This window comes from Capsicum annuum, unplaced genomic scaffold (genome assembly GCF_002878395.1).
Source record: "Capsicum annuum cultivar UCD-10X-F1 unplaced genomic scaffold, UCD10Xv1.1 ctg1183, whole genome shotgun sequence".
In the NCBI taxonomy this organism is placed as follows: Eukaryota; Viridiplantae; Streptophyta; class Magnoliopsida; order Solanales; family Solanaceae; genus Capsicum; species Capsicum annuum.
In genome coordinates, this window is record NW_025816940.1 from 1,230,382 (window position 1) to 1,249,306 (window position 18,925).

The window sequence follows — 18,925 nt, forward strand, 5'->3', positions numbered from 1 at the left end:
GCACTCTCCCTCATGAGAGTGGTATTATATATTAAGGGGTGAAATTAATTCACTCCAAAGATGTTGGGGGGTAAATAAATGGAAGGTTAGTTTAAGTGCTAAAGTACGTTGGGAAGACAAGTTCTGGGGGTTGATGCATTATCTCATATATTTATATGTAAGCTTTCATAAAAGTTGAGATTTGTAGTCTTAAAGATAATAGTATATAATACTCAATCCATTCCTTTTTATACGTTCCATTGGGTTGTGCTTATATTTCTAAATATTTGCTCCATTAATTTTTCAAGAATAGTTTGAACAAAATCTTTCTATTATGCCCTTGTTCAATAAATGTAATCAATACTGATAGATATATAATTTAATTAGGAGTATATTAGTAAAACTACTTTTAATTTTATAGTAAGAGATATATTAAGGTGTGTGTCTAACCCAAATAAAGCAAATAAAAAGAAATGAAAAAAATACGATATAATAGATAAATTAATCTGCATGTAAACTTTCTTTAAACTAACGTGAAATAACATATACTCCCTCCGTTTCAAAAAGAATGACCTACTTTGACTTGACACAAAGTTTAAGAAAATAAAGAAGACTTTTGAATCTTGTGGCCTTAAATTAAAGTTGTGTCAAATGTACCAAAATGCCCTTTAATCTTGTGGTCCTAAACATGTGTAACACCCCGAGAACCTATCCCGAGACATCACATGGTGCTCAAGGCCACACGTGGCCTCAAGCTAACCCTCTAAGCCTTTCATTACCTTCAGAACTCTCTACGACACAAATCATCATAAAGTAGGGAAGAATAATCATGACATGAACATACTTAGATATGAAGTAATACGGTTCTATACAAACAAAATACTGAAATCTCTGTACATGCTAGCACACTAGTCTGACAAAGCCTCTACTTCATAGGACTGTGGAGCCATTGGGACAGATCCCCAACTGACTCGTACTGAACTGAAAGTAAACAACCATCTATTAACAAGACAAAATCGGAGACACAGGTCCACGAACCATGAGGACTCACCAACCGCAAAAATGAAGATGAAGGTACTCAAAGATCATTGTCGCTGCTGAGACTGAGCACTTGAACCTATATCATGAGGAAATATAGAGTACAAAAGAGTATGGGAGTCAGTACTTGGGAATGTACTGAGTATGTGGGGGTGGATGCAATATTTTAAATAATATCATAAATGTACAAAAAAATCATACATACTGACAATAACAACTATCTTCGATTGAATTATCTAAAACATCATTTTCAAAAGTCATCAGTAATAACATATGCTTCATAAATCTCGTAAATCATTTATCTCAACTCAAACTCTTTGACTCATGACTTAGAGTGACTCGGTAACTCATGGTAATTAGATCATAATGGACGTGAGAGTTTTTTGTAACTGACATAACTACACCATGTGAGCCGCATGGAGTCCAACATTTTGCCCTCCTAAGGAGAGAACCCCACATTGGCAGAGGTGTTGTACTCTTTCTTGGGAGTACAACCTCAATCTCGTTATCACAATCTCATACTCAGCCTTTGGCCCACAATTATCAACATCAATCCTACGGTGGAACGTAGTTTTGGAGAAATACCACATTCTTCGCTCGGTGCTAAATACTCCTCCCAGACTCAGCTCAGAACGTGTTAGGAAATCCACCTTAATCAATATCAACTCATGGGTCTATTATAAAGACCAAAACATAAATATATATCTCATCCGTAAATCATAAACATCTTGTGGATTCCTAACCTGACTCAACTCAACACAATCTTTCTCAACATCAAGTACATTTGTTTTTCGAATCATTTTCAAATATCAAAAGCTTCAAGAAAACATCATAGGACTCATTCTTGACTTTCAATCTCAAATATCGATATATATTCAATAGTCAAATTTCTCATGGAAAGGCATAACTCATGACACTTGTCTTAAATCACTTAGAAATCATCAATACATAATGACAATATACAACTCATGGAATAAATTCTCAATTTAAGAAACATGATGGTGAAATAATCATAAATATCAAACTTATTCAACTCAAATCTCATAAATCATAAATAAAGAAATTTGGGTGTAAATCCACTTGCAAAATCATGTAAATCAATAATAGAAAGTAAATCTTTAGGAACAAGAACGAAAGGAGTGTTCTTGTTCAAACCCCATATACCTTAGATTATAATTTTGGAGACGTAGAAACTTGATATAAACTTCTTTATATCATTCTTAAGCTGTATTTCTTGATGCCTTTAATTAGGAAAGCTTAATTCTTGGATCACTTTGAATCTCTATGGAAGATTCTTGAATTTCTTGGAAGAAGATTGAATTTTTTTTTGGGTTTTGGAAGAAACCCTAATTTCTAGATGTTTCTTGGTAGAGGAAAGGAGAAAATGAAGGGCTATTCTCTACTAGGATATATATATATATATATATATATAAGACCTTATGGGGTGGAAATGACCAAAATGCCCTTTTGAAAAAACTAAAATTCATTGATCGGGGCCTGTGACGGTCGATCTGACGGTCCGTCAAGTATCCTGACGGTCCACCAAATCGTCCGTCACTCGAGTGCTAAAACTGGAATGTTCTGCCTCAACATGACAGTCGAAGTAACGGTCCATCAGGAAACTGACGGACCACCAAGTTGTCCGTCAGTCGACGGCCAGAAACGAGACATTCTGTCTCGACCTGATGGACCCCTTAACAGTCCATCAACTTTTTGACGATCCACCAACTTGGCCATCACACGATGGCCTAAAAAAGGAGTCACTGCCTTGGCTTGATGGGGCACTTAAAGGTCCACCAGGGACCTGACGGTCCGCCAGGTCGACCATCAAACCTGGGCGATCTGATACCGTTCAGTAAAACGGCCATAACTCCCTCGTCCGATGTCAAATCTCAATGAAATTGGTATCGATGGAAAGCTTATTCAATGCTCTACATGATAAAAATTAGAAATTAGATAAATAAAACATGGTTTAAACATCAATCACTTTGGAAGTCATACATATCCACTCAAAAGACGGATTTAGGCTTAAGAAACGATTGGGGTATTACAACATGCCATGTGGAAAGTTGAAATTAAAGTATTGCAAAAAGAGAAAAGGGGTCATTCTTTTATAAACGGATCAAAAAGGAAAGTAGGTCATTCTTTTTTAAACGGAGGAAGTAATATTTTTGAAATCCTTAAATAAAAGTTTTAACTGCTCTATTTTTTTATGAATAATTTCAACTATCAGTAATGTATCTTTAGTAAGTTTGTATTATTTCATTATAAAAATAAATATATGATATATTTATATGGGTAAGAATATCCTCTTATCTCCTTAATATAAATACGCTATTTATTTTTACTTATATGATATATTAGATAATAAGACTATATTTTAAGAAAATATTGCTTGTAAGATTTTTATAAAAAATGCTAATACACTGACACTTATAATTTTAATTTATCCTCTTCAACAATTTTTAAATAAAATTTAAAAATAAAAAAATTAAATTAGTTATTTAATTCAATAAAATGTGTTGAACATGATGTTAAAAATAAGTGAAGCATATAATATTTTAATTTTAATTAGGGCAATTTGAATAAGTCTTAAGCTATGATTTGATTTTATAAAAATAAAACATATAGTTTTTTAAAGTGTGATATTTTATTATCATTTTCTATCTTGTTTATTAAAAAATATTAATTTAATTTTTTTGACAAACTAATTAAATATCAATAAATATATTTAAAATTATAATATTGGGCCCATAAAATGGGTGTTTCATTATCTAGTATTATTTTTTTATATTTTTTTATATAGAAGAGTGAGTTGTAGGACGATCAAGGGTATATTTGTCATTTCACATCTAAATAGTACAATCATTAGTCAATAGTAATATCAACAAAGAACTCCATTAGTCATTTCTTTTATTTTCTAGCTTATATGTCTACATTTTCTAAGTGGGACCATTACGTGGCTAAGAACATTTCCACTTCCAAGTCTCAACTTATTCAATCACATTATTTAACACGTAATATTTTAAATAAATTTAAATTTATAATTCGAATCTCCTTTCACAAAATATTAAATTGTTTATATAGAGTTAAAATTCTTTTTTTACTTTTATGTGTTATGTTGAATTTTTTTCTTCATATATTTATTTTCTTATATTTTAAACTTTCTAAATGAAAATTCTGACTCTACCAAAATTTTCAATACTCCAAGCTTCTAATATTATTAGTTTTTGGTCCAACAAAGACTGTCACACATGAATTTGGTGTATTAAAATTTAATGTTGTTAATCTATTTCATGATATTTCCTTTTGTTAATTATCAAATAATTTTATAGAAAATATTATTTAATCTTTCTATAAAAGTTTTACTAGAAATGTAGATCAATTACATATGTGATATTCAAATAAGGTTTCGAACGCACAATTTTTGTATTCACTTATGGATTGTAGGTGTAATCACAATTATCGTGCATGTCAACTTGCAAAAAAATATTTAAAAGATAAATTTTTGAAAAAGATTAAAGTACATTAGATGGTTAGTGTAAAGAACTTTTACTGTATTATATAAATATATTTATATGTAAGCTTTCATAAAAGTTGAGATTTGTAATCCTAAAGATAAGAGTATATAATACTCCATCCATTCCTTTTTATACATTCCATTGGGTTGTGCTTATATTTCTAAATATTTTCTCCATTAATTTTTCAAGAATAGTTTGAAAAAAATCCTCCTATTATGCTCTTGTTCAATAAATGTAATCATTACTGATAGATATAAATTTTAATTAGGGGTATATTAGTAAAAATACTTTAATTTTATAGTAAGAGATATACTAAGGTGTGTGTCTAACCCAAATAAAGTAAATCAAAAAGAAATAAAAGAAATACAATATAATAGATAAATTAACCTGCATGTAAACTTTCTTTAAACTAACGTGAAATAACATAATTTTTTTGAAACCCTTAAATAAAAGTTTGAACCCCACCAGTATTAATTTAATTTGTGCTCTATTTTTTATGAATAATTTCAACTATCAGTAATGTATCTTTGATAATTTTATATTATTTCATTATGAAAATGAATATATGATATATTTATATGGGTAAGAATATTCTTTTATCTCCTTATAAATACGCTATTTATTGTTATTTATATGACATATTAGATAATAAGATTATATTTTAAGAAAATATTGCTCGTAATATTTTTATAAAAAATGTTAATATACTGATACTTTTAATTTTAATTTAGCCCCTTCGATAATTTTTAAATAAAATTTATAAATAAAAACATTAAATTAGTTATTTAATTCAAGAAACTGTGTTGGACATGATGTTAAAAATAAGTGAAGCGCATTATATTTTAATTTTAATTAGGACAATTTAAATAAGTTGTAAGCTATTATTTTATTTTATAAAAATAATATTATTATTTTTATGTGTGATATTTATTATCATTTTCTATCTTGTTTATTTAAAAATATTAATTTAATTTTCTTGACAAATTAATTAAATATCAATAAATATATTTAAAACTGTAATATTAGACCCGTAAAATGGGTCCTTTATTATCTACTGTTAGCGGTTTTGGTTTTGGTGAGCGGAATGACAGAGGAGCTACTTTTTTGGATTTTTCTAGAGCTTTTCGGTTGTTGATAGCGAATTCAAGCTTTCCGAAGAAGGAGGAACACCTTATTACATTTCATAGTTCAATGGCCAAGACTCAGATAAACTTTCTGCTTCTTAGGAAAGAGGATAGAGCGCTTTGTAAAGACTGTAAACTCATACCTAGAGAGAATCTTTCGACTCAGCATAGGTTGTTGGTGATGGATTAGGTCATCAATAAGGTCAAAAAGAAGAGAAGCTGTAATATCCCAAAAAATTCCAAACCAATATTAGAGCCATGTACCAAGCTCATGCATAGTACATCATGGTTCTTTTATAGTTTTATGATTAAGATAGATGTATATTAAAGCTTCAAATAACTCCCAGCTATCAGACGAATCAAAACATTCCTTACCGATTGAATTCTTGAGAAGGATATTGGTATAGTCAACTTCAAACGAGCATATCTCTCATAGTACTTAGAATTTTTGAGCTCATGACCTATCAACACATAGATAATTGAATTAGCTTTCCAACGATACTAATTTCGCCTAAATCCGATAGCGAAAAAAAGAGTTATTCCTATTTTACTCCAGCATGTCAGGATGGAAACAATGTGACGACATTCGTGGTCGCTTACCACATTTGTGACGCCCTATCACGAAGGTCGTCAGCCTTAGGCAGAATCCAGCTTATGTGTGACAACATTTTTGATGGCTTACCACATTTTTGACACCATGTCACAAATGTCGTCAGCCTTAGGCAGAATCCAGCTTCTATGTGACGACATTTTTGACGACTTACCACATTTTTAACGCCATGTCACAAATGTCGTCAGCCTTAGGCAGGATCCAACTTCTGTGTGATGATTTTTTTGACGTCTTACCACACTTTTGACTCCTTGTCACAAATATCGACAACTATTATTTCAGCAACTGGAGTTTATTTTATAAGGGTATTTTGGTCTTTTTCCTTCACTTCCCATGACTTATAACCCTAAAAAGGAGTAATTTTTCCTTTTTTCTTCGGTTAAACATCTTAAATAGCTCTCTCATACACTTTCAACCACAAGATTAGAGTTTCTTCTCAAAATCATCTCCTCAAGAATAAGAATATTCTCTCCCAAAGGAGTTAAACCCTAGTCAAGAAAAATCAATAGCAAGCCTAAGGATTTCTTCAAGAACCTTCAAGAAATATTAGATCTCTTTCAAGATCAAGCTTTAAGGTATGCGTGTGTTTATTCATGGACTCCTTTCGTCCATGAAGTTCAAGAACCCTTTTCTAAAACTATATACTATGGTTTTTTCATGTTATGAATGGATTGTTGATCATGTTTGTGTGTTGAATGATGCCAAGATAGAATCTTTATGTGTTATTATGAATCTATGACATCATATGAGTTGAAAACATGTGAGTTTGATTATTTATGATGAGTAATTGTATGATTTACACCTATGCCTAAGTTGTGCATGTAAGGTGTTTGATAAAATACCAAAGAGACTAGAAACCATGCATTATAGCTAAATTGTGACTAAGGAAAGGATTCATGATAGGCCTCTATAATTCACTGTCATCCATGTTGATAATGTGTCTTGTGAACACTGTTGGATTACTCATGAACTAGTCTTATGGAATTATGCTATGCTTACTTGCAAAACCCACTCATGTACAAGATGTAGATTACCCATGTACTTCATGAAATTCCCCAAGTTATGATATTATGGATTGTGGTTGTAATATGTAATGAGCATGATATTGAAAGTTATGCAAGTATATACATGTTGTATGAAATTCCCTTTCATGAAATAGATTGTTCAGAACCATGCTTAGTATGAAATCCCTTATTTATGATATTGTGGATTATGGACTCTACTCTTATGATCAAGTCAGTCATGTGTGTCAGTTTTCTTCCATCGAGTCCTGGGGGTACTTATACCCGAAACATATAGTTGTATGCCTAGAGCCATGTCATGTTTTCACGATACTCTCAGTCAAGCCATGATCTATAGAAATCAGTCAGTCATGTGACTCAGGAAAACTTAGTAATCTCAGTAGTCCAGTATTCTCATTAATCTGAGTGCTCAGTAACCTCAGTAATCACAGTAAATCTCAGTGACTTCAGTACTCTTAATCAGTCCTCAGAACTCATTATATTCCATCCATCATCAGAATCCACCGCCAAACAATACCACTATTTTTAGTTCAGTTAGTCAGTATCAATTCAGCTAATCAGTTGAGTTCAGTTATTCAGTTCAGCTTAGTTATTCAGTTCAGTGTCCTTCAGATGGGAGTAGAAGTTAGCACCGAGTGAACTCAAGGATGGGAACTCACCTACCAGTTCAGGGTGTGATTCTTAGCAGTCATCCTTGCGTTCCAGAACTATATAGCCAGCATAGGTTGAGACATCGCAGCCTGTTATATGAGGGTAGATAAGATGGCTTAACCTGTTAAATAAGGGTTCCCACCGTTTTTACTAGAGTTACCTGTTATATGAGGGTTGCTCACATGTTGTCCTTACCAGTGGCGCGGTATTGACACCCTTCCAGTCAGGGCAGAGATTGGACCCCATCTTAGCCATAATGGCATATATGGGGCATGTCGGTTAAACAACTACTTCCCACAGTTTCAGTTACAGATTTCAGGACTGTTAGCTACAGTCACCAAGTCTCAGTAAAGAACTCAGATAGTTCTTCAGATTTTAGTATATCAGGACTGTTAGATATAGTCAACTCAAATACAGTATGGGACTCAGATAGTTTCATCAGATTCAGGATTGTTAGATACAGTCACTCATGTTATCATTATTACCAGTTCTCTGAACTTATACTATCAGTACTCAATTTCAGGACTGTTAGACACAGTCAATCAGACCAGTTCTTCATAATTTGAACTGTCAAAAATAGTTGTTCATCTATTTAGTATCTCAGTATTGTACACTCATGTTGTCAGTATTCAGACTCAGTAGTTAGTGTCTCCACGAGTTCAGTTACAGTTATGTATGCATGTATGTATTCTCACGTTCATAATTAGTCAGCATTGTTCATGCATATAACCCTTTGCATTTAGCCTACCTCACTCGTATACTCAGTACATTCAGACGTACTGACGCATTTGCGCTATGGTGCTTTCTCTTATGTTACACCATAGGTTGAGAGGCACGAGGTCCAGATCAGCAATAGCATTTCAGTGTTCAGAGTTTACAGTGAGTCCTTCTCATTCGAGGACGATATGATTATTGCTACATTTACTATTCAGTTGCTAGATGGAGTTAGTTAGAGACATGTTCCTTCAACTCCTTATTTAGTTCAGTTAGAGGCTTTCAAACTAGATGTCAGATTAGATATTCAGATCTTATTATTTTCATTATTTATGACTTATTTTGGTATTGTTGTAGTTTTTCAGATATTTTGTTATCAGACGTTTATTCAATTCGAACCTTATGGCCTTTCATGTTCATATTTCCACGTTTTATGATATATTATACAGTACACAGGTCAGATATCAGTCATGGGTTAGCTTGTGGTCCTTCGGGGTCATGAGCACCGTGTAGCATTCCGGTTCAGAAAATTAGGATGTTACAAACTTGGTATCAGAGCCTAAAGTTCAATAGAGTCCTAGGAAGTCTGAAAGTTGCATCGAGTAGAGTCTTGTATATGCATGTGTTGTGCACCACACTTATGTGCAGGAGGCTATGAGATATTTTAGGAACAGTTTCCCTTCTTTCATGTCTCAGATTGCTATAGCAAGGTTCTCTAAGAAACTCATGTAGATTCTCATCATGCTTCACTCATGTTAATTCCACCTTACTTTCAAGGTAACAGAAACAGTGAAGCTTAAGTCCTAAGGATAGGGCTTTCTCAAACAGTATCCCATCAGTTAAGTTATGTTCCAAAGTTGTACGGATCTCATTCCTGATCATGAGAACTCGTTATCAAACCCAGATTTAGATATGTTATCTGATCCCTTTTTAAAATCCTATGATAGCATATGACCCGGAGTTAGAAGTATGAACCTAGGAGTCTAGCAGTAGACAAGTTGGGATACTATATCCAGATTAAATAGATTATATATTCATAGGGATAGTTGTGCCAGAATGAATCAATAGGCTTGAACAGTGCGAGTTAGAAATTTAAGTTTATTGACTTGAAATTAAGCATGAAGGTATGAATGTGATATTAGTAGTATGTGAGGAAACAGAGGCAGATAATATGTTTAGTAAGGCGATGATCATGTATTGATCAGAGTGTGAGTATGTGATGATGATTACAGTTCAGTTCAAAGATTAGTTTAGTGTTCACAAACTAATGATAATAGCTTAAAGCCAAGGGGGAGATGGTAGATCAAGTACCCAAGTCAGGCTCTCAGATTCTAGTAGTAGTGCCAGTATGTACAGAAAAGTAATTAGGGAAGGCGATTCCTGACCAATCTTTATCTCAGCGTAAAGTTTCCTACTGCAGTCATCTTAATGCCTATGCATGCTTCATGTCTCAAATTCCATGGATATAGCTTATGTTCACACGCATTCCATAGAATCGTGTGCGTTTTCAGTTCCCAGCAGGGAGTTCAGTTCCAGCTCACTCAGTATTACGAATCATGTTCCATGAACTCAGACATTCCAGACTCAGGTCATGCAGCTCATGACTCATGTACACGTATCATGCTCCCCAGTATACTCAGTTTCCATGACTCATACCACGCCCTCACTAATCAGATAAATTTAGACTATATCATGTATTTACTCAGTTCAGACCTTTTTGGTAAATCCATGTTGTTGATATTTTATTCCTCAGGTTTCAGTCATGTGTCAAGTTCAGTCAGTATCCATTCATGTTTCAGGTTTTCCTGATTTAACCCTTCATGAGCTCTCTTTATGAAAATAGTGTAGTGTTGAGAAATTGCTTAGATGGGAGAGAGTTAATATTTCATATTAAGAGTAGATTATTGCATATATGTTTTATACGAAGGTGTAGATATGAATATAGGCTTGAATATACTGTTAGTATACAAGCAAAAGGATAGCAAGAGGTAATATTTAGAAATTTGGAAAGTTCAGAGTGTGAATGTATATTCAGACCCTTGACTTATGTCAGCCTTCATTGTGCAACTATCACAACTCAGTTTCTATCTCAGTTACAGTTCTGTACTCAGTAATTAATGTTCAGTATCAGAATTAAGCACTTCAGTATCAGTTTAAACCTCTATTTCAGTATTCAGTTATCAGGACCCAGCATTTAGATCCAGTATGGATCCCCGTTATAGTCTTAAGTTATAGTGTCAGCTTTAGATCAGTATTCAGCTCAGAAATTCAGTTTAGTTTTAAATTTACTTGACCATAACATACCGTTATCAGCTACTCAGTTATAGGTATTCCAATACCTCAGTCTATGGAATGTTTCTAAATCATGTAATACGTTTGGTCCTGCATTTTCAGACAATATAGCTTTCATGAAATCCATGATCAGTTACCTCATGTTACTCAGTCAGTCCCTTCTCATATGAATAATACTTTATGGCCTCAGCCCAGCTACTAAGATTAAGTCCAATTCAGTCTTGCATAGCCAGCATTCAGTTACCAGTTACTCAGTTAATTAGATAAGTCAGTATGTCTATGCATTCGTGCATCACGCTTCTATTTCAGATCTCAGATAATCAGTCACGATTTCGTACCTAGGTGCCTTGTGCATCGCCTCAACTTTCTCAATATCTCAGTAAGTCAGTCCAACATTCTTCAAGGGACATAGTGTCCCAAGGGGGAGATACACTATAGCCCCCAAACTTCCATGATTTAAACATGTCGTTTTCTTTGATGAATCTATCTTGGAGGAAGTGTGACTTATGAGCCGACCCTCTAGCCTCAAAACTCAATCGTAGGCTTTGTACTTAATGTCTCAGTTCAGTTCATGAATCAAGTTCCAAATTCAATTATGTTCTTATATTTCCACTCATGCATGTTTAGTAAACGATCTCAGGATTCATTAGCGTTTCCGTTTAAGGTAACAGTTCTCTTTAAGCTTATTCAGCTTCATGTTAAGTATTCAGTACAAACTTGGTATTCAGTTCCATGCTTATTTTTCAGTTCAAACTTGGTACCTTTACCATTGCATATTCAGCCGCATGTTCTTGAGCCCGTTCAGTCATATACTCACGCATCAGATATGCGTGATCAGCTTATCAGTACTTTCTGTCATGCATTTATGTATATGAGGGTTCCCACCATTCTCACTAGAGTTACCTGTTATATGAGGGTTGCTCACATGTTGTCCTTACCAGTGGCGCGATATTGACACCCTTTCAATCAGGACAGAGATTGGACCCCATCTTAGCTATAATGGCACATATGAGGCATGTCGGTTAAACAACTACTTCCCATAGTTTCAGTTACAGATTTCAGGACTATTAGCTACAGTCACCCAGTCTCAGTAAAGAACTCAAATAGTTCTTCAGATTTCAGTATATCAGGACTGTCAGATATAGTAAACTCAGATACAGTACAGGACTCAGATAGTTCCATCAGATTCAAGATTATCAGATACAGTCACTCATGTTATCATTATTACCAGTTCTCTGAACTTATACTATCAGTACTCAGTTTTAAGACTGTTAGACACAGTCAATCAGACCAGTTCTTCATAATTTGAACTGTCAAAAATAGTCGTTCATCTATTCAGTATCTCAGTATTAGTACACTCATGTTGTCAGTATTCAGACTCAGTAATCAGTGTCTCTACGAGTTCAATTACAGTTATGTATGCATGTAAGTATTCTCACGTTCATAATTAGTCAGCATTGTTTATGCATATAACCCTTTGCATTTAGCCTACCTCACTCGTATACTCAGTACATTCAGATGTACTGACGCATTTGCGCTATGGTGCTTTCTCTTATGTTACACCATAGGTTGAGAGGCATGAGCTCCAGATCAGCAGTAGCATTTCAGTGTTCAGAGTTTGCAGTGAATCCTTCTCATTCGAGGACGATATGATTATTGCTATATTTACTATTCAGTTGTTAGATGGAGTTAGTTGGAGACATGTTCCTTCAACTCCTTATTCAGTTCAGTTAGAGGCTTTCAGACTAGATGTCAGATTAGATATTCAGATCACATTATTTTCAGTATTTATGACTTGTTTTGGTATTGTTATACCTTTTTAAGACATTTTGTTACCAGACGTTTATTCCGTTCGAACCTTATGGCCTTTCATGTTTATGTTTCCGCATTTTATGATATATTATACAGTACACAGGTCAGATATCAATCATAGGTTAGCTTGTGGTCCTTCGGGGTCATGAGCACCGTGTAGCATTCCGATTTAAAAAATTGAGGTGTTACAGAAGCGTGGAGGCTCGGCCCAGGATTAAGTGGGGTATTTTGACTTTGGCTAGTGCTTTGGAAATAGAGGAGAAGTTGAAGAGTAGGGGGCTTGGGATAGTAGAGGAGGTGCATATAGTATGTGGGAGACGACTGCTAGTTGTATTTTGGAGACCGCTAGAGAGATATTGGGTGTCTCGAGAGGTCAATCTGGCAAACATCGGGGAGACTGGTGGTAGAATGAAAAAGTTAAGCAAAAGGTGAAATATAAGAAGGTGGCTTATGCTAAGTTGGTTGCGAGCAAGAATGAGGAGGAAAGACAGACAAATAAGGAGGAGTATAAGGTAGCTAGGAGAGAGGCTAAGTTAGCGGTTACGGCAGCTAAGACTGCAGCTTTTGAGCTCCTGTATGCGGCTTTAAAGGAGAAAGACGGAGATAAGAAGTTATATAGGCTGGCTAAGCCCAGGGAGTGGAGGGCTCGTGACCTTGACCAGGTAAAGTGCATCAAAGGAGAGGATGGTACAGTGCTGGTGGAGGATGCTCTCATTAGGGAGAGGTGGCAGTCCTATTTCCATAAACTTTTGAACGACAAGGGGAACAAAGGTTTTGTGTTGGGGGACTTGGAGAATTCTGAGGAGTGTCAAGATTATGGGTATTGTAGGCGTATCAAGGTTGAGGGGGTCAAGGGAGCTATTCGCAAGATGAGGCAAGGTAGGGCGATGGGGCCAGACAAGATTCCAGTGGATTTTTGGAAAAGCACTAGCGGGGCAGGTTTAGAGTGGTTGACAAGGTTGTTTAACAGTATTTTTAGGACAGCAAAGATGCCTAAAGCGTGAAGATGGAGTACGATGATTCCAGTGTTTAAGAACAAGGGAGACATCCAGAGTTGCAATAACTATAGAGGTATTAAGTTGTTGAGTCATACTATAAAGGTTTGGGAAAGGGTGGTAAAGGTGTGGATGAAAAGGATCGTGACTATTTTTGAGAATCAGTTCGGTTTCATGCCAGGTTGCTCGACCACTGAGGCAATTCACCTTGTAAGGAGATTAGTGAAGCAGTTTCGGGAGAGGAAGAAGGACTTGTACATGGTGTTTATTGATCTTGTGAAGGCATATGATAGAGTTACCAGGGAGATCCTGTGGGGGTGCTTGGAGGCTAGAGGGGTGCCCGTGGAGTACACTAGGGCGATCAGGATATGTATGAGGGGGCGAAGACTCGGGTGAGGCTGGTAGGTAGAGATTCAGAGCACTTTCCAGTTGTGATAGGGTTGCATCAGGGGTCGACTCTTAGCCCGTTTTTATTTGCCTTGGTGATGGATATTTTGACGCGACATATTCAAGAGGAGGTGCCTTAGTGTATGTTATTCGCAGATGATGTGGCTCTGATTGACGAGACTCGGGGTGGAGTTAATGATAAGTTAGAAATGTGGAGGCAGACGCTTGAGTCTAAAGAATTTCGGTTAAGTAGAACCAAGACGGAGTACTTGGAGTGTAAGTTCAGTGATGTGTCGCAGGAGGCTGGAGTGGTTGTGAAGCTGGATTCTCAGGCCATTCAGAAGAGGGAGAGTTTCAAGTATCTGGGGTCTATGATTCAGGACAATGGTGAGATTGACGAGGACGTCACGCATCGTATTGGGGCAGGATGGTTGAAATGGAGGCTTGCTTCGGGAGTTCTATTAAGAAGGTGTCTCCGAAGCTTAAAGGTAAGTTCTATAGAGTGGTAGTCCGGCCGGGTAGGGTGTATGGAGCGAAGTGTTGGCCATTTAAGAACTTCCATATCCAAAAGTTGAAGGTGGCAGAGATGAGAATGTTGCATGGATGTGTGGGCATACTAAGAAAGATAGGGTAAGGAATGAGATTATTTGAGAGAATGTAGGAGTTGCCTCGGTGGATGACAAGATGCGAGAAGTAAGGTTACGTTGGAGGTGTGAGATACTGGCTATGGATGGTTTTAGGCGAGGTAGAGGTAGACCAAAGAAATATTGGAGGGAGGTGATTAGGCATGATATGGAGCAGTTACAGCTAACGGAGGACATGACCCTTGATAGGAAGGTGTGGAGGAAGCAGATTAAGATAGAGAGTTAGGGGTGGGAGGGTGTTGGTAATAGTAGGGGTGCGCTCCTCGGAGGCTAGAGTTTTTTGTTTGTTGCTAGCGGTGTTAGTTTATTTTACTTACCGAACTAGTTTATATATGTACTTATCTTTTGTGTTTGATATTCTGTTAGTTTGTCTTGTGTATCATACTAGTTATATACACTTATATTTAAATTGGTATATTAGTATATCAAAAATAGCCTCCCTATTTTTTCTGAGATAGTGATATGATCTGCGTACATTCTGTGTTGTTGTTGTTGCGTAGCCCATTGTCTAGAAACATCCTCATCTTTGATATTCCGTCAGAAATACCCTTGATTTTCTTTATCAGTTCATTACAACATCAGGTATGATTCTCGCTCATCCTGTGCTCAAACTTTCTTCTCTTTTTTTTTTTTTTTAACATATCTCTGTACATTTATAGTTTGTCTGACAATACAATTCGAAAAAAAATTCTTTATTTTCATAATCCATCAATTTCTAGCAATGAAGCTCTAGAAGTATCAATTTTCTATCTCTTCTCTACCAAAAATATAAAGAACACGTGCAAGCAACTCTTCATCTTCACATCCTGAATCTGAGCCCACTTGATCGGAATACACTGGGTATGTTTTTGTTGCTTTTTGAATTTTTGGTCTGCCTCTGTTAAATTTGTCTTAAATTTTACCCTATGTTTTATTCGCTCTTTTGTATTCATATTTCCTCCAATTTGCAAATAGTTTTGTTCGTGTTTGATTCTAATTTCAATTTTCAGGTCATATACCCAATTTTAGGTTAAATTTAATTTGTAATTTATTCCTCTCAGATCATATTGTTTCTCTTAATTTTCAGGTAAGCCACTTCTTCAAGATTTTGTCAAACCTTATTTCTTTCTTTGTCAATCCACTTCTTTAATTCTCTACAGATTAGTCCTCCAACACTCCAACTTACCTCTTCTTACCCGTAATTGAAGACATAGATGAGTAGCCGAAGTATGTGCCAAATCTTTTTGTGATTCTAAGTTTATTTTTGTAAATTCTTTTAACTTTTTATGCTTGAACTCATGCGAATGAAATTATTAAAGTATTTTGGATTGCTTTTTTTAATTTTAAAAAATAAAATTAAAGCTTAAAATTCTGCTCGATACCAAAATTTGATGCAGATTGTGCTCTTGACATCAACAGTTTTTAGAATTTAGAATGAATTCCTTCGAACACTACTCTATTTTTTAAAATTTAGAATATAAATTAGTTATCAGTTTCAAAAAAATAGAATAAAATTGAGCTACTACTTGCTGCATATCCCTGCCAATAAAAAAACACTCAGATTTAGGTGACTTTTTGTTTTCCCTGTTTTAGTCATTGACTCATTTCTACGTTCCAATGCGAAAAGTAGAACTTCTGAATTTTGTGTTTTCTAATTTTGACTGGGTTGTTTTATGTGTTGCATGTGTTTAGATACTTCTTGAGATGAATATTGAATGTTAGTTTACATGATTGGCACCTGAAAATTTAGTAAGAAGAAAAAAATGTGTTTCTTCCCAGACGCGGAGGAGATTTAAGAGAGATCTTGAATTGAGATCTAAATTTTACATTTTCAATTCGGTTTGAGCTTCCAAAAAATTTCAACTTTTTCTTGGTCAAAAATTGGTCAGACTTCAAGTTTGATAATTGTTGCTTGTGTATTTTGTCGTGCACCAACTAAACAGGATATACAAGTTATGCCTTGGAATGAAAGACATTTCCAAACCCACTTTGTCTACGAACAAGGAAGCTATAAGTAAAGCAACTATGAATCTCATGGAGAGTTCGATCCTGGCTCAGGATGAACGCTGGCAGCATGCTTAAAACATGCAAGTCGGACGGAAAACACAGAAAACGGTGTTTGCAATAACGAACAGGTGAGTAATGCGTAAGAACCTGCCCTTGGGAGGGGAACAACAACTGTAAACGGCTGCTAATACCCCATCGGCTGAGCAACAAAAGGAGGAATCCGCCGGAGGAGGGGCTCGGGGCTCGCGTCTGATCCAACTGAACAGGTGAAGAGAAAATTCTATTAACTCACTTTTAATTTGTACCTATGAAGAGTAAAATTGACTACCCCTATTTTTTGTACAATCACTAAAAACATCACATGAGCAATAAATATGGTTGATGCATAAGTTAGTAACATTAGAAGTGTGTTAAGAAAAGCCATAAAAAAGATTATATGTTTATATTTAACCTGAGGTTGCACAAGATTTGCAAACTTATGTCTTCAGAATATATGAAGTGTTGGTCCCATCTAATTTTAAGCGGTACCAAAACATAAGAGACTATGAGTGAAAAATCCTGAGGCTAATGCCTTGAATGGAAACAAAGGTAAAAGAAAAAATATTGTTTATGTTCGGCATTTAAATCTAATTTAGCAAGTCACAGTTGTCTTTTTGCTTCTTTGGAATTTATTCTTGGTTGAGAGTCATCTTATGGCCTGTAGTAATCTGAAAACTAATTGCAGGACATATCTATACTGCTTGTGGGAACTCTTAAGATACACATATTGAGTATTATGAATAAAATTATAGCTGCCCGCACCATGAACACCACACCTTGATTAATTTTAGTGGAACAACTTAAGATAACGAGAAACTGAACATTCTCCCTGAGAAAAGGATTAGCGAGATAACATTTGACACTGAAATTTGTACCTTGTGGTCTTTAATTAAAAATAATGAAATGTATCAAAATATTCTTTAATTTTGTAATAGTCTTAAACATGTAACGGAGGGAGTATTTTATTCTTCCATTTGAGTTGAATAAACTGAGGATGGCAAATTTTCTTCTAGGGGAACTAGAAGTACTTGTTGTTTCTAATTTATGATTTTGTCTTTGACTGGTAGGTATTTAATTTTAGTAATAGAAAAAAGAACAGCAACTTTGAGTAAATAATTGGATTTGCAATTTGAGCTTAGGTCACTGGTGTGTAAATCCTTACAAACTGTGTCTCCTTTTTTTTTAAACAGGAAAATGTGATTTATTTATCGGAAGCTGGGTTCATGATCCAAGTGGTCCAGTTTACACAAATGCCACTTGTTATTTAATTGAATCTCACCACAACTGTATGAAAAATGGAGACCTGATACTGAATATCTTTACTGGAGATGGAATCCGAGAGACTGAGCTACCGAGATTTAACCCCAAAAAATTCCTCAATTTGATGTGAAACAAATCTTTCACCTTCATAGGCGATTCAATTATGCGCAATCAAGTGCAGTCATTGCTTTGTATTCTCTCACAGATACATTTCAAGCTCAAAAAGAGTTATACTGGAACAAGGAAACTAGCTCCGTTACTGTTCTTTGTTTTCATTTGTTTTGTTTTGTTTCAGTTTGTTGTTCTTCGTTGATGGTTAGCTCAAATGGTAACTACAAGCGTCATCACTTAGTTGTTTTTTTCGTAACTACTTTCTAATATCAATTATGGCTCTTAAATAGTCAATGTGTCTATTAGATCAAATAAATTCAAGCTTCTTGTGTCTGTTAGCGTATGTCATTACAATTCGTTTCGTGGGGCACTCATGTTACTTATCCAATTGTATCTCCAAAACCATAAATTAGATCTTTTGTATATGAGGTGGCCATAGCTACATACTGGAATTATCGGTAATGTCACTCTCAGTTACATGCATCTGGTCCCGCAAGCCAGCTTGTAAATGTTTTTAGTAGTTGTAACGTTTGGTTTGAAAGTTGTTAATAAGTTGATTCAAACTTAGTGTCAAACCTAACTAGGTCAACATTTAAGACTATTGCTCAAGTTTTAGATGTTGTTCGCCTTTGACCAAGAAAACAAGCTCGCCTCATTATTATCTCCTTGAGATTTAAGCAAAAATTGACCGATAAGTAATAGCAAAATCAAGGATTAGTGTCAAAGCAATTTTTGGACCT

At 35.1% G+C, this 18,925-nt stretch overlaps 1 long non-coding RNA gene across 1 annotated transcript; it reads left to right on the forward strand.

Annotated features, from left to right (window-relative positions):
- The first annotated feature begins 15,300 nt into the window (after positions 1–15,300).
- Positions 15,301–18,518, forward strand: LOC124890082. Its single transcript, XR_007048938.1, has 3 exons — positions 15,301–15,629; positions 16,712–17,041; positions 18,005–18,518. It is a non-coding gene; the product is annotated as an uncharacterized LOC124890082 (long non-coding RNA).
- The last annotated feature ends 407 nt before the right edge of the window (positions 18,519–18,925 follow it).